Source organism: Symphalangus syndactylus, chromosome 14, assembly GCF_028878055.3.
Source record: "Symphalangus syndactylus isolate Jambi chromosome 14, NHGRI_mSymSyn1-v2.1_pri, whole genome shotgun sequence".
NCBI lineage: Eukaryota > Metazoa > Chordata > Mammalia > Primates > Hylobatidae > Symphalangus > Symphalangus syndactylus.
In genome coordinates, this window is record NC_072436.2 from 29171674 (window position 1) to 29185113 (window position 13440).

Consider the following 13440-nt stretch of genomic DNA (forward strand, 5'->3'; position numbering starts at 1 on the left):
TTAATTAGAGCAGACAAATTCTGCCTTTGCACATTACACACATGCTTGCACGCAATATATACTCTTTTATGTCTGTTGTTTTTGCTCAATATTACATCTGTGAGATTTATACTCTCTGTGAGGTCTAAGGTGACACACATATTTTAATTAGTGAATAATCTCTATTGTATGAATACACCACAATTCATTTATTCCCCTACTGTTGATGTTTAGGCTATGTGGAATATAGTGTGAAAACAATGATGCATTCATAAATGTTCATCAGCATTTACTCCAGATTTTAAATATCTTGCACACTGGAGTACATAAAAAATACATCAATGGATATGAAGTAATGAAAATACTGGGCAAAATGTTTGAGGCATAATCAGAGGCCAGGATGCTAATGTTAATAGTTCATTGCATTGTGTCCAATGGAATATGCAAACATTCTAGATTGTGACCAAAAATAGAGGAGCTCTGCTAAGCATCATTAAAGAAAAGCAATTCAACCAAAAGATCAGGGTAAGACCAGCATGAAGTTAATTCCTACTGCTTCCGTTGATAAGACCAGAAAGCAAAAGAAGCATTTTTTTTTCTTTTTTAAAAGAATTGTATGTAGGTTTACTAACATCTTCAATTACTGGAGGTTAGTACTAGCAATGATTAAATTATTCTCAAACTGTCAATGTGATTGGGGATCATTTGAGATTCAGGAGACCAGATAGTCAAATATAAGGTAAAACCAGTGGTAAAAAGCTTCACTTTCTTCTAGATGCTTATTAGAAGATGCTGTGACAACTGGCTTTATGATACCAGAGCAGAAAGAAAAAAAAATAGTATTTAAAGAACTTAGTATTGATCTACTCAGTATATACCTGGGCCCAATTCACAAATCACATACTCACCTAGCATTATTATCTGCTACAGAAAAATCTTGAAATGCATTAAAAATTTACCAAATTAAAACAGAAGAATAATCCTGATTATCAATAGTGAGTGGCCTCTTGGGAAAGAGAGCAGAGAAAGCAGTCTCTCCACCTCTCTAAGTAAGTACCTTGGTGTTATATCCCATGTTTTGCCCTGAAACAAAAGATACAAAGCTATCTGAATTCTATCCTCACTGACTTCATCAGATGAAGAATTTTATTAGGCAGTGGAAGAATATGACTGAAATGAAATTTTCTTTTGCAATTGAAGAGAAATGGGGGTTTTAAACAATGCTATGTAATGCCTTTTAAGACATTTCTGACTAGCATTTCCTTAAAATGCCACAGAAAGCAATTCTGTAGGGTCAAGAGCAATAATTATGTATTCAATGAGGTGCTTCTACTAATAAATCCTTAAATTTCCTTGAGGGACAACATCATGAAATCCCACATCTTTGCATTAAGGTATAGAGTATGTTGTTTAATAAACAATTACCTAGCAATAATGTCGAGTGCACGCACACAACACACACATACACACAAATATAATACATACCCATATGAAGGGAAAAGTAAATAATATATTACTCCTGGGCTAATAACTTATTGACTGCTCAGACAAAGGGACAGGTTGATGTAAGAAGCAGAGGGGAATTTCTTTGGTTCTTTTCACAAATAAATCATGGTATGATAAAAGATACCCTGTAGAAAACATAATATGAAAAAAATCATTTACCAGACAACTTGACCATAAATCTACTTGTGATTTGATTGGAACGGTATAGCCTACTGACCTAACTCAAAGAAGGTGAGGAAAGGGAAAAATATTTCTCTTTGGGATTAAAACTACATAATATATTTTTATTATCTAGAATGATGGTGTATATGAAGGATAGCTGGATATCAAAACTATGCCTTCTAAATGTTTGTAACACAGGCAGGAATAATGCATAATTCTTTCTCCAACATCGTATCTAGCATGCTTTATTTTCCTGGCTTTCTCTTTGCTTACATTGATTATTTTATCTACACAGTACTACCCTCAAAGATTGCAGCACAGAATCTAGACTTGTGTTTGAATAAACATAGCAAAATGTAACAATGACACTAATAAATGCACCTGTACTTCAATGCTACATTTTAAAGTAGTTCAAATCTTGCTCCTTGGTTTCGTTTGGCTATCACACTTTCTTTGACTTTCATTGCTTTCGTCTATATCCATAGTGATTCACAGATAGCTTATTTTATACCATCACATTTTGCATGACAACCTGGTATCTCCTGATATTCTAAATGTTTTTTAAAAATTTTGCATGTGTTAATGTTCACTTTTTGTATGGTAAATTTCTATGAACTTTGTAAAATAAAATATTTAATACTTTATTATTTTGTTGCTCAAATTTTTCTATCTTTGGCAATTGGCAGCTCTTTCTGTGGGCTTCTGTGTCACTTTATATAACCTCATCATTTTGTGTGCATGTGTTTACACTAAAAGATGCACTAGGCTTATTTTGTCTATATTCTGATCTTAAACTCAGTCATTTACTTTTCTTTTTTTTTCTTTCTTTTTTTTTTGAGACGGAGTTTCACTCTTGTTGCCCAGGCTGGAGTGTAATGGTGCGATCTCTGCTCACTGCAACCTCCACCTCGAGAGTTCAAGCGATTCTCCTGCCTCAGCCTCCCAAATAGCTGCGATTACAGACATGCACCACAATGCCTGGCTAATTTTCTATTTTTAGTAGAGACAGGGTTTCTCCATGTTGGTCAGGCTGGTCTCGAACTCCCGACCTCAGGTGATCAGTCCCCCTTGGCCTCCCAAAGTGCTGGGATTACAGATGTGAGCCACTGTGCCCAGCCAAACTCAGCCATTTTCTTATAAGTCTGGTTCTTTTTGTTGGAGGATGGTATTAGAAACCGAGATGTTAGTGCTAGGTGTACACTCATTGCTCTGGGTATCATTTCTTCTAGGCCCACTCAGCTGACAAAGAAGGAAATATATGTGTGTTTACCAATCCATATATATACATATAAATATTTCTATATGTCATAAACAACATCTATAGTAGTATAAAAGTGAGTTCATATTGATATCTCCAGTTCTAGTCTATTACCACATGGACTTTTCTAGCAACTTCTCTTTGCTCATCTGTAACTTTCCACTGCAACAGTGAGAAATCAGGCTCCTGCCATCTGTCATCCATTTACTCAATTTTTTAGTTCCAGAATATGCATATAATTGAATCAGAATTTTTAAACCCTATCCTCATAGCCAATATTTCATCAGTAGGAACACAGTACTTACACAGTTTCTTTGACTTTAGTCTTAGGGAATCCACTTGTTTCCAAAACTACTTAGGTCAGCATTCTTTACACCCACCCCATTCAATGAGGTTTCATGCATTTATAATATCGTTTTGTCACATTCTGCATTACCTTCTGGGATCTCTTGCTATGCTAAATGCTTTTTAAAATTTTTATAGGCATTAATGTTCACTCTTTGTGCTGTAAATTTCTATGCGCTTTATAAATGCATATTGCCATGTAGTCTTCATTACTTCAACAAATAGAATAGTTTCACTGCATTAAAAATTATCTACTGGGCTTTACTTAAAACGTTTCTCCTCTTTTACATTTTCCAGAATGTCATATAACTGGAATCATATAGAATGTAGTCTTTTCAGATTGGCTTTTACACTTAGTAGTATGCATTTACATATAATTATGTTTTTTGTGGCTTGATAGTGCATATCTTTTTATTAATGAATATTATTTTGTTTTATTGATATACCACAGTTGATCCAATCATCCATTACAGAACGTCTTGGTTGTTTCCATTTTGGAAAATTATAAATAAAGCTACTATAAACATTTGCAGGATACTTTTTGTGTGTGTGGTGTGTGAACATAAGTTTTGAAATTAGTCAGTGGATATCTAGAAACAGGATTGCTGGATTGTATGCTATATTTATGTTTAGCTTTGTAAGAAACTGCCAAACTGTCTTCCAAAGTAGCTGCACCATTTTGTAGCTGTACAGTTTGCATTCCCACCATCAAAGAATGAGAATTCCTGTTGTCTCTCATCCTCATCAGCAAGTGGAATAGCTGTTCTTTATTGGGCTTTGGTTTTATTTTGCTTTATTTTTGGATTTTAGTCATTCTAATTAGTTGCAATGCGTTTTGTTGTTTTAATGTACAATTCCCTAATGATAAATGATGTTGAATATCTTTTTCTATGCTTATTGGCCATCTGAATATCTTGTTTGCTGAGGCATCTGTTCATATCATTTGACAATTTAGGGGTTGTTTTCTTATTTTTAAGCATAAAAGCTGTTTTATATTTTGGACATAAGTTCCTTATGAGATATGCTTTTTTGCAAATGTTTTCTTCTAGTCTATGGCTTCTCTTTTTATTCTCTTAACTGTCTTTCACTGAGTAGAAGTTTTTAATTCCAGCAAAGCCCAATTTATCAATTTTTAAATTTCTTATGTCATGCTTTTGATGCTGTATCTAGAAACTCATTACCAAGCCCAATGTCACATGGAGTTTTATCCTATGTTTTCCTCTAAACATTTTTAAATTTTTAAACATTTTATATTTAGGTCTACAATGCATTTCAATTTTTGTAAAATTGTAAAGTCCGTCTACATTCTTTTTTTGTACATGAACTTAATTTTTCTAGTAACATTTGTTGAAAAGCCTATTCTTTCTTTACTGAATGCCTTTGTTATTTTGTCAAAAATTGTAGAGAATAGATACTATGATCTATTCCTATTCAGAATGATTCTAAGGCCATTTCCCCCACACCAACCTATTCTCCAACTTTTCAGGCAGCAACTGGGTGTCCTACAATTCAGTTCAATTCTGACACTAACTACCTGGACTTACATCAGACCCCACAGGTTAAGGGCTCAGTCCCACAAGAGTGCCCTCATTTCAGATACCAATAGAAAGTCTAAGCCACTCATATTTTTGACTAACCAGCTATAAATTGGATTTCCACAATCCTCTCTCGAGGTCTGATGATTTGCTAGAACAACTCCCAGAATCCAAATAAGCACTTAAGTTACATTTATTAGTTCACTATAAAGGATACAAATAGACAGTCAGAAGAAGGGTACATAAGCAAGACACAGAGGGTTCTGAGCACAGGAGTTTCTGCCCCACTGAGTTAGGGTGGGCTACTCTCTAGGCACATGAATATCTTCATCATTTTGGTGAACCTGGGGTTTTCTGAACTCCATCATTTAGAGTTTTTAAGGAAGCTTCATTATGTAAGCATTATTGGCTAAACCAGTAGCCACTGGAGATTGAGCTCAATATCTACCCTTTTTTTCCTCCCCAGAGGTAGACAAGGTGAAGCTGAAAGTCTCAATTCTTTTATCGCTGATTGGTTTCTCTCGCAACCAGCTTTCAGAATATGGTTTATCTTGGTGGAAGTTCTATAAGAGGTAAAGAAGAATGTATCTTCACTGTCATTGAAAGGATTATTCTATAAATTGAATTCACTAATTAGAGCAATAGTGCTGTTTAGATAATCTAGATCTTTACTAATTTCCTACCAACTTGAACTATTAATTACTGACAAAAGGGTATTGAAGTCAGCAACTATGATACAGAATTTCTCTCCTCCCAGGCTTATCATTTTATCTCATTGGTTGTGACTCTCTGTTGTTAGATGCATACACTTTCAAGATTAATGTATCTTCTTAAAAAATTAATCTCTTTATAATTACAGTAATGCCACAGGTATATTGTAGGTTTGGTTCTAAACTATTGCAAAAAATAAACAACACATTTTTTTCATTTCTCAGACATATAAACGTTGTATTTACAATATACTGTAGTTTATTAATTGTGCAATAGCACTGTTTCTAAGAAACAATGTATATATCTTAATTTTAAAATACTTTATTGCTAAAATAATGCTAATGATCTACTAAGCCTTTGGCGAGTCATAATCTTTTTGCTGGTGGAGGTTCTTGCTTCAATGTTGATGGCTGTTGATTGACCAGGGTGGTGGTTGCTGAAGGTTGGGGAAGCTGTGCCAATTTCTTAAATAAAACAACAGTGAAGTTTGCATCATTGATTGACTCTTTCTTTCATGAAAGACATCCCTGTAGCATGTGATGCTACTTGACAGCATTTTATCCACAGTAGAACTTTTCTCAAAATTAAGAGTCAATCTTTTTAAAGTCTACTGCTGCTTTATCAACTTTATGTACTAATCTGTGTTGTCATTTAAACAATTTGTACAGCTTCTTTACCAGGATTAGATTTCATCTCAAAAATCATTTTCTTTGCTCATCCATTAGAAACAACTCCTCATTTTTGAAAGTTTTATTATGTGATTGCAGCAATTCAGTCACATCTCCAGGCTCCACTTTTAATTCTTGTTCTTTTACTATTTCTGCCACAACTTTAGTTACTTCCTCCCCTGAAGTCTTGAATTCCTCAAAGTCCTTCATGAGAAGCAACTTCTTTGAAATCCCTGTTAATGTTGATATTTTGACCTCCTCCCATGAAACACAAATGTTCTTAATGTCATATAGTATGGTGAAATGTTTCCAGAAGGTTTTCATTTTACTTTGCCCAGATCGTCGGAGGAATAAAATATATTTCTTAACTAACAAGACTTGAAAGGCAAAATTACTTCTTGATCCACGGGCCACCAAGTTGATGTTATATTAGAAGACATGAAAACAAATTAATCTTCTTGTAAACCTATGTCAGAGGTCTTGGGTGACCAAGAGCATTGTCAATTCGCAGAAATATTTTGAAAGGAATTTTTTTTTATTTTGAGCAGTGGATCTTAACAGTGGGCCTGAAATATTCAGTGAACCATGTTGTAAACAGATGTGCTGTCATTAAGGAAACATTGTTGAATTTATTGAAAAATTGAATTCATTGTCATTCATTGAAACATTGTTGTTTTATTGATAAAGCATAGACAGAGGGAATTTAGACTAATTATTAAGGGCCCTAACATTTTCGAAATAGTAAATGAACAATTGCTTCAACTAAAAGTCACCAGCTGCATTAGTCCCTAACTAGAGTCAGCTTGTCATTTGAAGCTTTGAAGCCAAACATTGACATTTTCTCTAAAGCTTTGAAAGTCTTAGATGGCATCTTCTTCCAGCATAAGGCCATTTCATCGACATTGAAAATTTGTTGTTTAGTATAGCCATCTTCATCAATTATTTTGGCTAGATCTTCTGGATAACTTGCTACTGCTTCTACATCAGCACTTGTTGCTTCACCTTGCACTTTTATATTATGGAGACAGCTTCTTTTCTTAAACCTCATGAACCAACCTCTTCTGGCTTCAATCATTTCTTCTATAGCTTCTTTACCTCTCTCAGCCTTTATAAAGTTGAAGAGAGTTAGGGGCTTGCTCTGGATTAGGCTTTGGCTTGAGGGACTGTTGGGGCTCTATACAGCCCCACTAAAACTTGCTCCAAATCAGCAGTAAGTTTGTTTGACTTTCTTATCATTCATTTGTTCTCTGAAGTAGCTGTTTTGAATTCCTTTAAGACTCTTACTGTGCATTTACAAGCTGGGTAACTGGTGCAAGAGGCTTCCCTTGAAGCCTATCTCAACTATAGCCATGCCTTCCTCACTAAGCTTAATTATTTCTAGCTTTAGGTTTAAAGTCAGATAAATGAGATTCTTTCTTCCATTTGAACACTTAGAGGTCACTGTAGGGTTATTAATTGCCATAATTTCAATATTCTTGTGTCTTAGGGAATATGGAATTCTGAGGAGAGAGATGAGGATGGATGATATGGCTAAGTTTTGTGTCCCCACCCAAATCTCATCTTGAATTACAATCCCTATAATCCCCATAATCTCCACATGTCAAGAGACAGACCAGCCGGAGGTAATTGAATAGCAGGGACGTTTCGTCCATGCTGTTTTCATGATAGTGAGTGAGTTCTCATAAAATCTGATGGTTTTATATGGGGCTCTTCCCCTCTTTGCTCAGCATTTCTCCTTTCTGCTGCCTTGTGAAGAACGTGTCTTGCTTCCCCTTTGCTTTCTGCCATGATTAAGTTTCCTGAGGTGTGTCCCCAAACATTCTGGAATGAGAGTCAATTAAACCTCTTCCCTTATAAATTACCCAGTCTCAGGCAGTTCCTTATAGCAGTATGAAAATGGACTAACACAATGGGAATAGGGCTGTTCCATGGAGCAGTCAGAACACAAACATTTATCAATCCAGTTTATTGTTTTATATAGTCACTGTTCATGGCAACACAAAACAATTACAATAATGGCCTCCAGCTCCCTACAGGTTTTTCCGAAGGACGTAATTTTATTCTTTTTTATGGCTATGTAGTGTCCCATAGTATATATGTACCACATTATCTTTATCCAGTCCGCCATTTATGGGCACCTTGTTGATTCCATATCTTCTCTATTGTGAATAGTGCTGCAATCAACATATGTGTGCATGTCTTTTGGTAAAATGATTTATTTTCTTTTGGCTATATACCTAGTAATGGAATTGCTGGGTCAAATGGTAGTTCTAATTTTTTTTTTTTTTTGAGACAGGTTCTCTCTCTGTCATCCAGGCTGCAGTGCGGTGGAGTGATCATGGCTCACTGCAGCCTCGGCCTCCCAGGCTCAATCAATCCTCCCATCTCAGGCTCTGAGTAACTAGGGATATAGGTGCATGCCACCATGTCTGGTTAATTTTCGTATTTCTTGTAGAGATGAGGTTTCGCCATGTTGCCCAGGCTGGTCTCGAACTCCTTTGGCTCGAGATCCACCCACCTCAGCCTCCCAAAGTGCTGGGATTACAGGCATGAGCCACTGTGTCCAATCTGTGTTAAGTTCTTTTAGAAATCTCCAAACTGCCTTCCACAGTAGCCAAACTAGTTTACTTTCCAGCAACAGCGGATAAATATTTCTCTACAGCCTTGCCAACATCTGTTGTTTTTTGACTTTTTAATAATAACCATTCTGACTGGTATGAGATGCTAACTCATTATTCTTTTGATTTGCATTTCTCTGATTAGTGATATTGAGCATTTTTCATATTTTTGGCTGCTTGTATGTGTTATATTAAGAAGTGTCTGTTCATGTCTTTTGATAATTTTTTAATGTGACTATTTGTTTATTGCTTGTTCAATTGTTAAAGTTCCTTATAGATTCTGGATATTAGACTTTGCCAGATGCATAGTTTGTAAATATTTTCTTTCATTCTATAGGTTGTCTGTTCACTCTTTTGATAGTTTCTTTTGCTGTGCAGAAGTTAAGCTAATTTGTGTATACAGTTTTAGATAAGGGTCCAACTTTATTCCTTTGCATGTAAGTATTTGATTTTTATTTCAGTATTGATTTAAAAGACTGATCTTTCCCCATCGAGTGGTTTTGGCATCCTTGTTGAAAATAATTTGACCACCTAGGCAAGAGTCTATTTCTGGGATCTCTTTTCTATTTCATGGTCTATATGTCTGTTTTTATATAAGTATCACACTGTTTTGATAACTGTAGCTTTGCGGTACATATTGAAATTAGGAAATGTGAAAACGCTGACTTTGTTATTATTTGTCTAAATTGTTTTGGTTATTTGAAACCCCTTGAGATCCTATATTAATTTTAGGATGGGCTTCTCTATTTCTGCAAAAACTTCATTGGCTTTTGATAGTGCTTGCACTGAATCTATAGATTACTCTGGGCAGTATTGACATCTAAACAATATTGTTTTTCTACCATGAACACAGAATGCCTTTGTATTTATTAATGTCTTTAATTTTTTCAGCAATGTTTTGTCATTTTCAGTGTATAAATCTTTTATATCTCTTGTTAACATAATCTCTATTTCATTTATTTTGATGCAATTATAAATTGAACTATTTTCTTAAGTTCTTTTTCGAATTGTTAATTGTTAGTGAATAGAAACACAATGAATTTTTGTGTGTTGATTTTGTACCCTGAAATTTTATGAATCAACTTATTAGTTCCAGTTTTTTTGTATATGGGATCTTTAGCATTTTCTGCATACAAGAATATATTATCTGTGAATAGTGATAGTTTCGTTGTTTATTTCTTTTTCTTGCTTATTGCTGTGACTAAAACTTCCAATATTATGTCAAAAAGAAGTGGCAAAAGCAGGCATCCTTCGCTTGTTCCTGATCATAAGAGGAAAAGCTTTCAGTCTTTAGCCATTTAGTTTGATGCTAGCTGTGTTTTTTTCTTTTATGGTCTTATTGTGTTTAGGTAGTTTCATTCAAGTCCCAGTTTGCTGAGTGCTTTTAATCATGAAGGGTTTTTAATTTTGACATATGTTTTTTCTGCATCTATTGAGATGATCCTGATTATCTAGACCTAACTAGATGACCAACTAGATCTAACACACACATACAGAATATTCAAGTCAAAGACAGAATAATACATATTATTCTCAAACGCTTGTAGAAAATTCTCAGGCACCAGTTTCATGGAAGACAATTTTTCCAGACTTGGCGAGTGAGGAGGTTTTGGGATGAAAGTGTTCAGCCTCAGATCATCAGGCATTAGCTAGAGTCTCATAAGGAATGCACAACCTAGATCCCTCATCTGCGCTCTTTACAATCGGTGCCACACTCCTATAAGAATCTAATGCTGCTGCTGATCTGACAGGAGGTAGAGTGGAGGCAGTAATGCTCTCTTGTTTACTGCTCACCTCCTGCTGTGCGGCCCAGTTTCTAACAGGCCATGGACCCATACCTGTCTACAGAGTGGGGGCTGGGGACCACTGTATTACACAACAAAACAACTCTAAATACATTCCTTACTTAAAAATAATGAAAGTATACAAACTATTTTCTCTGATCAGAATGAAATGAAGCTAGAAATAAGTAACACAAGGTAAGATAGAAAATACACAGATTTATGAAAATTAAACAGTACATCTTTAAACAATCAACAAACCAAAGAATCACAGGAAAACTAGAAATTATTCTGAGACAAATGAAAACAAAAACACCTCACACAAAAACTTCTAGAATTTAGCAAAAGCAATGTTCAGAGAAAAAAATTACAGTTATAATTATCTCTATTTAAATCAAAAAACCTCAAATTAATAACATACTTAACACATCAAGGAACTTGAGAAAGAAAAGCAAATTAAATTCAAATATAAAAGAAGGAAGGAAAAAGGGAAAAAAGAAGATTAAAGTGGAGATAAATGAAATAAAAAATAGAAAAACAATAGAAAGAATCAACGAAACAAAAGCTGTTTACTTAAAAGATCAATAATACAAAACTTTAGTCTGACAAAGAAACAAAGAGAGAAATGCAAATAACTGAAGTCAGAGAAGTAACTAGGATATTACTACTGACTTAACAAAAATTTGAAAAAAGACTATAAGAGGACACTATGAACAATTGTATACCAGTAAGTTAGATAACATCAGTGATATAGCAACTCCCTAGAAATCCCCCAAATAAGAAAACTGAGCCAATGAATAACAGGAAATCTAACCAGTTATATAAGAAATTATATATTAATTAAATATTTGTGAAATAATGTATAAATAACTTGTGAATATAAATTAATAATATTAGTAATTGTTAAGTAATATTTACAAACCTCCCAGTAAAGGAAAGCCCAGGGCCACATGGTTTCACTGGTAAATTCCACCAAACATTTAAAAATTCAGCTGGGCATGGTGGCAGGTGGCTGTAGTTCCAGCTACTCGGGAGGCTGAAGCAGAAGAATGGTGTGAACCCCGGGGGTGGAGCTTGCAGTGAGCCGAGATCGCACCACTGCACTCCAGCCTAGGTGACAGAGCGAGACTCTGTCTCAAAATAAATAAATAAATAAATAAATAAATAAATAAAAAAAAATAAAAAATAAAAATTAATTAACACCATTCCTCCTCAAACTCTTCCAAAAAGGAAGAGGGACCATTTTTTTTTAAATCTTATTCTATGAGGCCAAAATAACCCTTATACTAACCATATAAAAACATCACAAGAAAAGAAACTATATACCACTATTTCTTATGCATCTAGATTAGACAATCCTTAACAAAATACTAGTAAACTAAACCCAATATTATATGGAAAGGATTCTACACCAGGAGCATTTATTCTAAGAACACAATATGAGAAAATCAGTGTATCCAATGCACCACATTAACAGAACAAAATTAAACAAAAACAAAAACAAAAAACCATGATCACCCAACCGACACAGTAAAAGCATTTGGTAAAAATCCAATATCCTTTCATGATAAAAAAAAAAATTCACAAAAAAATATATAATAGAAAAGAGCTTTTTCAGCATGATGAAAGGCATTGGTTAAAAAAGTCACAGCTAATAATAAACTCAATGGTGAAAAACAAAAAAGAAAATTCCCCTTTAGATAAAAAAGGAGGCCTGAATTCACCACTGACATTTACATTGTACCTGACATTTTAGCCAGAACAATTAGGCAAGAAAAATAAATAGAACACATCAAAAATGAAAAGGAAGAACTAAAACTATATATATCCACAGATGACATCTTATATACAAATATTCCAAAAGAATTCACACATATACACATACAAACTATTATAGTTAAAGATCAAATTCAGCAAAGTTTTAGGACATAAGATTAACACATTAAAATTACTTGTGTTTCTATACAAAATTGCACGATGCAAAAAAATAATGATATTGATTCTTCCTATTCAAGAGGATGGAATGTTTTTCCATTTGTTCATGTCCTCTCTTATTTCCTTGAGCAGTCGTTTGTCTTGGAAGAGGTCCTTCATACCCCTTGTTAGCTGTATTCTTAGGTATTTTATTCTGTTTGTAGCAATTGTGAATGGGAGTTCCTTTATGATTTGGCTTTCTGCTTGTCTATTGTTGGTATATAGGAATGATTGTGATTTTCACACATTGATTTTGTATCCTGAGACTTTGCTCAAGTTGCTTAGCAGTGTAAGGAGTTTTTGGGCTAAGACAATGGGGTTTTCTAAATATAGGATTATGTAATCTGCAAACAGAGACAATTTGCCTTCCTCTCTTGCTATTTGAATACACTTTTTTCTTTCTGTTGCCTGACTGACCTGGCCAGAACTTCCAATACTATGGCCATACTGCCCAAAGTAATTTATAGATTCAATGCTATTCCCATCAAACTACCATTGACATTCTTCACAAAACTAGAAAAAATTACTTTAAAATTCATATGGAACCAAAAAAGAGCCTGTATAACTAAGACAATCCAAAGCAAAATGAACAAAGCTGGAGGCTTCATGCTATCCAATTTCAAACTATACTACATGGCTATAGTAACCAAAGCAGCATGGTGCTGGTACCAAAAAAGACACATAGACCAATGGAACCCAATAGATATCTCAGAAATAAGACTACACATCTACAACCATATAATCTTCAACAAACCTGACAAGCAGTGAGGAAAGAATTCCTTATTTAATAAATGGTGTTGGGAAAACTGGCTAGCGATATGCAGAAAACTGAAACTGGACCCCTTCCTTACCTGTTATATAAAAATTAACCCAAAATCATGAAAATCCTAGAAGAAAACCTAG